General features: G+C 39.0%; 1 protein-coding gene across 1 annotated transcript in view; it reads left to right on the plus strand.

Moving 5' to 3' along the window:
- Positions 1-1,936: 1,936 nt before the first annotated feature.
- The window catches only part of LOC127617598 (kelch domain-containing protein 3-like), a 37,817-nt gene continuing 29,485 nt past the window's right edge, over positions 1,937-10,268 (plus strand). The window contains exon 1 of the mRNA XM_052089589.1: positions 1,937-1,984. The gene's annotated coding sequence lies outside the window, so the exon portion shown is untranslated. The remainder of the gene's footprint in view (positions 1,985-10,268) is intronic.

Here is a 10,268-nt window from a genome sequence, read left to right on the forward strand (position 1 = left end):
TCTGTTATTATTTGGCTTTATATGTAAGACATTATGTGCCATTTTATTGTTACAGTACTGACATTTATCTGATGTTTGTGAATATATGACAGCTATCCTATTTCTGTCATTTTGACGAAAAAACCTCAATAAAAACAGCAATAAGTGTTAGCAATGTAAAATAATAATAATAATAGAACATCTGACTGATACTAAAAGACAGTTTTGATAAAACTGGAAAAACTTAATAAATGTATTGTGTAATAAAACAATTATTATACCAACAATGTTCAAGAATTAAACAGTTATTCAAAAGCTCTCCTCCTGTCAGTTATTCAGCCTGAAGACAGACATTAATAATAATGATGCGATCCACTTTCAAAAAGATGCAACAAACATGTTCAAAGCATTTAAAAAAAAACAACTAAATAAAATGTTACAAAATACTTGAATTGCCAAAAAGATGAAGGAACCCGTTCAAAACTATCCTGTCAACTGTTTGCCAAGTGTTTGCAATCATGTATGTTTGTATGATGGTAAAGAGATTCATGTCACCTACAGTCACATGTTTCAGAAGAGACAAAGAATAACAGACTGAGAGACAATCATATTTAACAATTCATATTATCAAACATATCCCGTCATAACAACTAAATATCATCCTTTGTTGTAACAGTGTTGTGTGTGTTGCGTGTTTTATTGTGTGTTGTATGTTGTGTGTATGTTATATATTGTGTGTATGTTGTATAGTGTGTGTAGTGTATTGTGTGTGTGTTGTGTGTATATTGTATGTTGTGTGTATGTTGTATAGTGTGTGCATGTTGTATGTTGTGTGTATGTTGTATGTTGTATAGTGTGTGCATTTTGTATGTTGTGTGTATGTTGTATGTTGTGTGCATGTTGTGTAGTGTGTGCATGTTGTATGTTGTCTTTATGTTGTATGTTGTGTGTATGTTTTGTGTATGTTATATGTTGTGTAGTGTGTGCATGTTGTATGTTGTCTGTATGTTGTATGTTGTGTGTATGTTTTGTGTATGTTGTATGTTGTGTGTATGTTTTGTGTATGTTATATGTTGTGTGTATGTTGTGTAGTGTGTGCATGTTGTATGTTGTGTGTATGTTGTATGTTGTGTGCATGTTGTGTAGTGTGTGCATTTTGTATGTTGTCTGTATGTTGTATGTTTTGTGTATGTTGTATAGTGTGTGCATTTTGTATGTTGTGTGTATGTTATATGTTGTGTGTATGTTGTGTAGTGTGTGTATGTTGTATGTTGTGTGCATGTTGTGTAGTGTGTGCATGTTGTATGTTGTCTGTATGTTGTATGTTTTGTGTATGTTTTTTGTATGTTGTATAGTGTGTGCATTTTGTATGTTGTGTGTATGTTGTATGTTGTGTGCATGTTGTGTAGTGTGTGCATGTTGTATGTTGTCTGTATGTTGTATGTTGTGTGTATGTTTTGTGTATGTTATATGTTGTGTGTATGTTGTGTAGTGTGTGCATGTTGTATGTTGTGTGTATGTTGTATGTTGTGTGTATGTTTTGTGCATGTTGTATGTTGTGTTGTATGTTGTGTGTATGTTGTGTTGTATGTTGTATAGTGTGTGTAGTGTATTGTGTGTATGTTGTGTGTATATTATATGTTGTGTGTATGTTGTATGTTGTATGTTGTGTGTATGTTATATGTTGTGTGTATGTTGTATGTTGTATGTTGTGTATTTGTTATATGTTGTGTGTATGTTGTATAGTGTGTGTAGTGCATGTTGTGTGTATGTTATATGTTGTGTATGTTGTGTGTATGTTGTATGTTGTGTGTATGTTGTGTGTATGTTGTATACTGTGTGTATGTTGTGTGTATGTTGTATGCTGTGTGTATGTTGTGTGTATGTTGTATGTTGTGTGTATGTTGTGTGTATGTTGTATGTTGTGTGTATGTTGTATAGTGTGCGTAGTGTCGACAGAGGGCGCCCGCGCGCATTCATCTTTAGCTTTAGCACACTGCTGCAGGTAAGAGAGCTTCTGTCAGACATCAACATTTATTAACATTTATTAACATTACCGTCGTATTTAATGTCTTTATTTACATGTTTACAGTCGTGAGCTGTTCTGTGGTGTCTGTATGTAGTTTATATTTCTGTGTTTTAATGTGTAATTTTGGGCTGTTTGAGGCTGTACAGCTTGATTTAGCTCGGTTAGCTTGAGTGGCTAATATTATCTCCGCGATTAATGATCAACTTTCACCTCAGTTTGTGTCATAATTATGTTTGATATTGAAATATTTATGTATGTTTGGTGAATTAAGTGTGCGTTATTGAGTTGTGCAGTTTGTGTAGCGAAATTAAAGTGATGTGGACACTGCTAATTAATATAACTGCACTTTACAGCAGATTTATACTTGATTTGTTCATTATATGAGTGAAAATCAAGAGTTTCAGTGATTGTGTGAGATATATATATATGATATCTAATATATATTCAGTGGAATAAAGACTCGTGTTGGTATATTGTGTAATGTCACAGCGGGGTTTAAAGTTCAGTCTCATGTTGAAAACTGATCTTATATTGATATAAATAAATCTGTACAGGGTTCAAATAGTCATGGAAATATAAAACTGCGAATCTTAAAACGTCATTGAGTTTGTGAATATAAACGTTTGTACAGTGTTCATGCTCAGCTTTTACATTTGTCATTGGTTAGAAATACAAACTCTTTAAAAACCAGTAATCATGAAAGACTAGAACAAGTCTCGTGTCTCTTAACTGAATATAAATAGATGTTGATGTCTTTATTGTGATGTTTTTGTTGTTTAAAGTTATGCAGTTTCATGTAAGCGTGAATGCATCAATAAATTCAGAAGATGCACTCACGTTATTTTGAGATTACTTGAGTTATATAAAGGTGAGAGGTCAAACCCTATTGAGCTGTCTACATAGTCAGCAGTTTAGGGCTTCATGGTTGTGTTGTGAGTGAGAATGCACCCTTGATGATGAGGTTAGGGTTCGTTTATGGTTGGGGTCAGATTAGGGTAGGCTAGGGCAGGATTTGAGGAGGTTCGGGGCTTAGCCCAGCCCCATTTAAGTGGGTGTGGCTTTAGGTGCCCCCCCCATCTATTTTAAATACACACGCTCTACCTTTTATGTTTTTTTTCTGCACTCTGGCACCTTACAATGAAAGTACAGTGATCCCACAGGATTTTGTGAGACTATGGGGGGTGGACCTCCGATCCTCTAGGGGGGTTCAGGAGCTTGCTCCCCCGTAGGAAAATTTTGTACATTTTAAAGTTAAATGCTTCCATCTGGTGCACTTTGAAAGCAAAATAAAGAGGTTAGTGTTGTGCTCTTAAAGCTGCAGTAGGCAACATTGAAATACGTTGAATTGTGAGAAACGACGCCCCCAATTCTTCCCCATGTACATGATGCTCTTCACCCCCAGTCAGGGTTTAATTGACAGAGCCATGGCCTGCCTCGCCAAAAGCAATTGGCTACAATTAGCTGGATTGACACAACCCGACCCACAATTTCCACTCCGAGCTAGCGTCTGTGGCGCTCACTAATCTCTCACAGGGGCTCGTTTAACTTAGACACCATGTCTCTTCCTCATCTGGGGTTTGACATCTCTTAATATATTTTTGTATGCTCATTCTGAAAAACTAGGGATGTCAGTTTCAGCTTTTTATAATTTAATGTTACCTCAGACGGCTAACGATAGCTAGCTAGTGAAGCCATAACTAGTGTACTTGTGTAACATTATGCTAATTAATAAGGGTGTGACGAGATCTCGTGTTACGAGATCTCGCGAGATTAAAACGCGACGAGATTTCTCGTCGAGGTGAAAAGTTGTCTCGAGAGTTGTTGTGATGTCAGCGTGATGGAGCGTGAGGGTGAACTTAGTATTGAAGATGCCCCTGCCACTTTTAAATAAGTTGTGTGGCAACATTTTGGTTTTCCTGTGGAAATAAGAAACGGCGAAAGAGTGACAGACAAGATGAACACAATATGTAAACATTGTAAGAAAATAATGCCGTACACCGCGGCTAACACGAGCACTATGCAAAAACACATACAGAACCACCATAGCTCTCTACTAAAACTAGCTGACCATATCTTAGGCTGTTCTGTGTAGTTAATTTATCTCTTTTTCATGCTTGAAGAAAAAATTTGTTTCTGTTTGCACTTGTAGTTTTGAAAGAGCAGTACTTTGATTATGGATACACTTACTGTTTGCATTTAAAGTGTTATTTATATATTTATTTTATTTATACTGTTATATTTTTTTTTATGTTCGATTTGTGGAAAGGAGTTAGATTTCTCATGTGAAATCGTACAGGGGAGAAGCCAGTCGGTAGAGTTTATAGCAAAACATTTTGCAGTGTTTGCATGTCCTTTACTGCATAGAATTCATTAAAATAGAGGTAAAATAACATTCATTACAAGTTGATTTCAAAATGCACTTAAATTGTTTTGCATTTTGTGATTTTCAGTTGAATAAAAGACTATTTTCCATTCATATATTTCATCATGGAGGATTTCTTAAAAATTGTGTAAAAATCTCGTCTTGTCTCGTTCTCGTGAACCCAATCTCGTGTCGTGTCTTGTCTCGTGGAGTAAGCGTCTCGTCACACCCCTACTAATTAACCTAGTAACACTAACGTTAATTTACATTAATCATCATGATGCTAACGAGCACTGATGATGATAAATTGTGTGTATAAATGCAGTGGATACATTTATTGTTAGTTAACGTTAATTACCTCAAAGATTTCCTCCTCAACCAGAGTCTAGTTCATTAATGGGAAACACTGAAGTACAAAAATGGCAAATTTCCTGATTTATCATTTAACAGTAAAACAATTTATTTTGTTTTAACATTAGTTTACTCTAATATGAACATCTGAGTCAGTCAGTTGCTGGTTACTAGCATAAGTGGACTAGCACACCCCATGCAGACCATTTATAATAGGGCTCAAAACAGTGCTGCTATGAATGCAAACTTTAATACTGTGAAAAAGACACTATATTAGCATAGCATAAATATAAATGTCCTCTGTTAATGTACCTGATGAACTTTGACCTTTTGCTGACCCTTTATGCATGGCAGAGCTTGTGTGTGACACATAAGTGCAGCTTTACATGTCAATCGTTCTGCTTCCCACCTAGAGAATGGGGATTATTTGTGCAAATCTTCTGTACATTTGCACTTTCGTTTGGGCATCGTTTCCACTCAACTGTCATTTGTTGCTACTGTCAAGCAACTGTTTGATGCCGAACACAACAGTGTTTGCAGAGATTGACAGGCAGGAATTGGACCAATAGTTGCTGCAAGCCTCTTATAATCAACCAATTGGTGTGCGAGAAGGCGGGACTTACAAAGAGGGGTTAAAGCAATGCAAATATGCGCGCACACACACACACAATGAAGCATTAGACCAGATGCGCATCATAATGCAACTAAAGCCCAAGAGGTCCGAAAAAGAGGACATGTCTGGGGAAAAGAGGACGTATGGTCACCCTACATTTGGACGTCCTTTTAAGGTTTAAAAACATTTAGCTAAACATGTAGGTAATCAGTATTCTCACATTACTCTTCTCTTTGATAAAGTCCAAAAGGCTGCGTTGCTTTTTTTCTTGACGTTTCATTTGTCCTCCAGAGTGGCACAAGCTGCCTCTCTCTAGTAGCGGGAGGCGGAGGGTGGGGAGGGTGTCACGCCATGCCACGTGAACTTCAAACAAAATGTAGCAATATTATTGCGAGTTGTCTACATTCTTCGAAGACCTGCGAGACAGGCTGTGTCATGAAGAATATTGCATATTCATAAGGAAATATTTTTGTTGTTGTTGAGCTGCACCTAAACTTGTGTTGCCTACATTTAAAATTACATTCAGGGCTACAGTCAAAACATTCAAAAATGACCTGGCGATGCGGATGGGCTAGGGTCAGGTTACGGTTAGGGTAAGGTTATGTTTGGGTCAGATTAGGATTGGGTAGGTTATGGTTGGGGTCAGGTTATGGTTAGGGTCAGGTTATGGTTGGGTTATGGTTGGGTTATGGTTAGGGTTATGGTTGGGGTCAGGTTACGGTTAGGGTCAGGTTATGGTTAGGTTATGGTTATGGTTAGGGTTATGGTTGGGTTATGGTTAGGGTCAGGTAATGGTTAGGTTATGGTTATGGTTGGGTTAGGGTCAGGTTATGGTTATGGTTGGGTTATGGTTAGGATCAGGTTATGTTATAGTTGGGTTATGGTTAGGGTCAGGTTATGGTTATGGTTGGGTTATGGTTAGGGTCAGGTTATGGTTATGGTTGGGTTATGGTTAGGGTCAGGGTTGGGTTATGGTTGGGTTATGGTTATGGTTGGGTTATGGTTAGGGTCAGGTTATGGTTGGGTTATGGTTATGGTTGGGTTATAGTTAGGGTCAGGTTAGGGTTATGGTTGGGTTATGGTTAGGGTCAGGGTTGGGTTATGGTTGGGTTATGGTTGGGTTATGGTTAGGGTCAGGGTTGGGTTATGGTTGGGTTATGGTTATGGTTGGGTTATGGTTAGGGTCAGGTTATGGTTGGGTTATGGTTATGGTTGGGTTATAGTTAGGGTCAGGTTATGGTTATGGTGGGGTTATGGTTAGGGTCAGGTTATGTTATGGTTGGGTTATGGTTATGGTTGGGTTATGGTTATGGTTGGGTTATGGTTAGGGTCAGGGTTGGGTTATGGTTGGGTTATGGTTGGGTTATGGTTATGGTTGGGTTATGGTTATGGTTGGGTTATAGTTAGGGTCAGGTTAGGGTTATGGTTGGGTTATGGTTAGGGTTGGGTTATGGTTAGGGTCAGGTTATGGTTGGGTTATGGTTATGGTTGGGTTGTGGTTATGGTCAGGTTATGGTTATGGTTGGGTTGTGGTTATGGTCAGGTTATGGTTGGGTATGGTTAGGATCAGGTTATGATTAGGATCAGGTTATGGTTATGGTTGGGTTATGGTTAGGGTCAGGTTATGGTTGGGTTATGGTTATGGTTGGGTTATGGTTAGGGTCAGGTTGTGGTTATGGTCAGGTTATGGTTATGGTTGGGTTATGGTTGGGTTATGGTTATGGTTGGGTTATGGTTAGGGTCAGGTTGTGGTTATGGTCAGGTTATGGTTATGGTTGGGTTGTGGTTATGGTCAGGTTATGGTTGGGTATGGTTAGGATCAGGTTATGGTTATGGTCAGGTTATGGTTATGGTTGGGTATGGTTAGGATCAGGTTATGGTTAGGATCAGGTTATGGTTATGGTCAGATTATGGTTAGGGTCAGGTTGTGGTTATGGTCAGGTTATGGTTATGGTTAGGATCAGGTTATGGTTAGGATCAGGTTATGGTTAGGATCAGGCTATGGTTAGGGTCAGATTAGTATTGGGTTATGGTTAGGGTCAGGTTATGGTTAGGATCAGGTTATGTTATGGTTGGGTTATGGTTAGGATCAGGTTATGGTTAAGGTTAGATTATGGTTAGGGTCAGGTTATGGTTAGGATCAGGCTGTGGTTAGGGTCAGATTAGGATTGGGTAGGTTAGGGGTGAGGTTATGGTTAGGGTCGGATTAGTATTGGGTAGGTTAGGGTCAGGTTATGGTTAGGGTCAGATTAGGATTGGGTAGGTTAGGGTCAGGTTATGGTTAGGGTCAGATTAGGATTGGGTAGGTTATGGTCAGGTTATGGTTAGGGTCAGATTAGGATCAGGCTATGGTTATGGTTAGGGTCAGGTTATGGTTAGGATCAGGCTTTGGTTAGGGTCAGATTAGGATTGGGTAGGTTATGGTTGGGTTATGGTTAGGGTCAGATTAGGATCAGGCTATGATTATGGTTGGGTTATGGTTAGGGTCAGGTTATGGTCGGATTAGTATTGGGTAGGTTAGAGTCAGGTTATGGTTGGGGTCAGATTAGGATTGTGTAGGTTAATGTTGGGTTATGGTTAGGATCAGGTTATGTTATGGTTGGGTTATGGTTAGGATCAGATTAGGATTGGGTAGGTTATGGTTGGGTTATGGTTAGGGTCAGGTTATGGTTAGGATCAGGTTATGGTTAAGGTCAGGTTATGGTTAGGATCAGGTTATGGTTAGGATTAGGCTATGGTTAGGGTCAGATTAGGATTGGGTAGGTTTTGGTTGGGTTATGGTTAGGATCAGATTAGGATCAGGCTATGGTTATGGTTGGGTTATGGTTAGGGTCAGGTTATGGTCGGATTAGTATTGGGTAGGTTAGAGTCAGGTTATGGTTGGGGTCAGATTAGGATTGTGTAGGTTAATGTTGGGTTATGGTTAGGATCAGGTTATGTTATGGTTGGGTTATGGTTAGGATCAGGTTAGGATTGGGTAGGTTATGGTTGGGTTATGGTTAGGATCAGGTTATGTTATGGTTGGGTTATGGTTAGGGTCAGGTTAGGATTGGGTAGGTTATGGTCAGGTTATGGTTAGGGTCAGATTAGGATCAGGCTATGGTTATGGTTAGGGTCAGGTTATGGTTAGGATCAGGCTATGGTTAGGGTCAGATTAGGATTGGGTAGGTTATGGTTGGGTTATGGTTAGGGTCAGATTAGGATCAGGCTATGATTATGGTTGGGTTATGGTTAGGGTCAGGTTATGGTCGGATTAGTATTGGGTAGGTTAGAGTCAGGTTATGGTTGGGGTCAGATTAGGATTGTGTAGGTTAATGTTGGGTTATGGTTAGGATCAGGTTATGTTATGGTTGGGTTATGGTTAGGATCAGATTAGGATTGGGTAGGTTATGGTTGGGTTATGGTTAGGGTCAGGTTATGGTTAGGATCAGGTTATGGTTAAGGTCAGGTTATGGTTAGGATCAGGTTATGGTTAGGATTAGGCTATGGTTAGGGTCAGATTAGGATTGGGTAGGTTTTGGTTGGGTTATGGTTAGGATCAGATTAGGATCAGGCTATGGTTATGGTTGGGTTATGGTTAGGGTCAGGTTATGGTCGGATTAGTATTGGGTAGGTTAGAGTCAGGTTATGGTTGGGGTCAGATTAGGATTGTGTAGGTTAATGTTGGGTTATGGTTAGGATCAGGTTATGTTATGGTTGGGTTATGGTTAGGATCAGGTTAGGATTGGGTAGGTTATGGTTGGGTTATGGTTAGGATCAGGTTATGTTATGGTTGGGTTATGGTTAGGGTCAGGTTAGGATTGGGTAGGTTATGGTTGGGTTATGGTTAGGATCAGGTTATGTTATGGTTGGGTTATGGTTAGGGTCAGGTTAGGATTGGGTAGTTTATGGTTGGGTTATGGTTAGGATCAGGTTATGTTATGGTTGGGTTATGGTTAGGGTCAGGTTAGGATTGGGTAGGTTATGGTTGGGTTATGGTTAGGATCAGGTTATGTTATGGTTTGGTTATGGTTAGGGTCAGATTAGGATTGGGTAGGTTATGGTTGGGTTATGGTTAGGATCAGGTTATGTTATGGTTGGGTTATGATAGGGGTGTGCCGGTTTCAGAATTGGTGATGACGGTTATGACTTGAGTCAAATGTGACGGTTCATAACATAACCGTCGGGGGGGGCGAGTGCGAAGGAAAACTTAGTTTGAATAAACGAGCAGACACTGATTAGCTACTTGCTCTATGTTTATTTAAAATGAACAGTTGGACAATTAGCAGTGAACACACAGTAGCTAAACAAATACTTAACATAAAAATAAAATTGCAATGAATGTGCTTTGTTTTAAATAAATCACACACAGTAAACAAATCCTTTAAAAAAATAGGCTAATTAAATTCTATAAGAGCTGCATAAAAATTAATGACTAGGCCTAAATTACTAAATAAAGAATAAATGATAAAATCTACCTTTATCAAAGAAAAAAACAAAGAACGACTGTTGTAATAATAACTTAATTAAAGTCCCTGTAAAGGCAATTCTAAAAAAAAATTCTAAACACATTATAAATGTTAGAAATGTATTGCTAAAACATATTACAAAGACTGTGAACTGTGAAGGACTGAATTGTGGAGTTAGACCGTTAAACAGTTTTTCACCATTGCTATTTTCCGGATTTTTGGGCGGGGCTAAAACGGGGCTCGATGACGCACTGGAGCCCCTGAGCTCCTGGACACGCCCCTACTTGATGACGCACTGGAGCCCCTGAGGCTGGCCGCTCCCTAACAATATAAATAGAGCACATTCAGCATCAGTTTGGCGCTCAATCGCGAAGTTACTGTCAGTAAAAATCTTACCATTCTGTTGCAGAACGAGGGGACGATGTTGACTTTCTTGGTCAATGTCCTCTGAATCAGATTCAGGCTCTGGAGGCTCAAACATATATG

This window comes from Xyrauchen texanus, chromosome 24 (genome assembly GCF_025860055.1).
Source record: "Xyrauchen texanus isolate HMW12.3.18 chromosome 24, RBS_HiC_50CHRs, whole genome shotgun sequence".
In the NCBI taxonomy this organism is placed as follows: Eukaryota; Metazoa; Chordata; class Actinopteri; order Cypriniformes; family Catostomidae; genus Xyrauchen; species Xyrauchen texanus.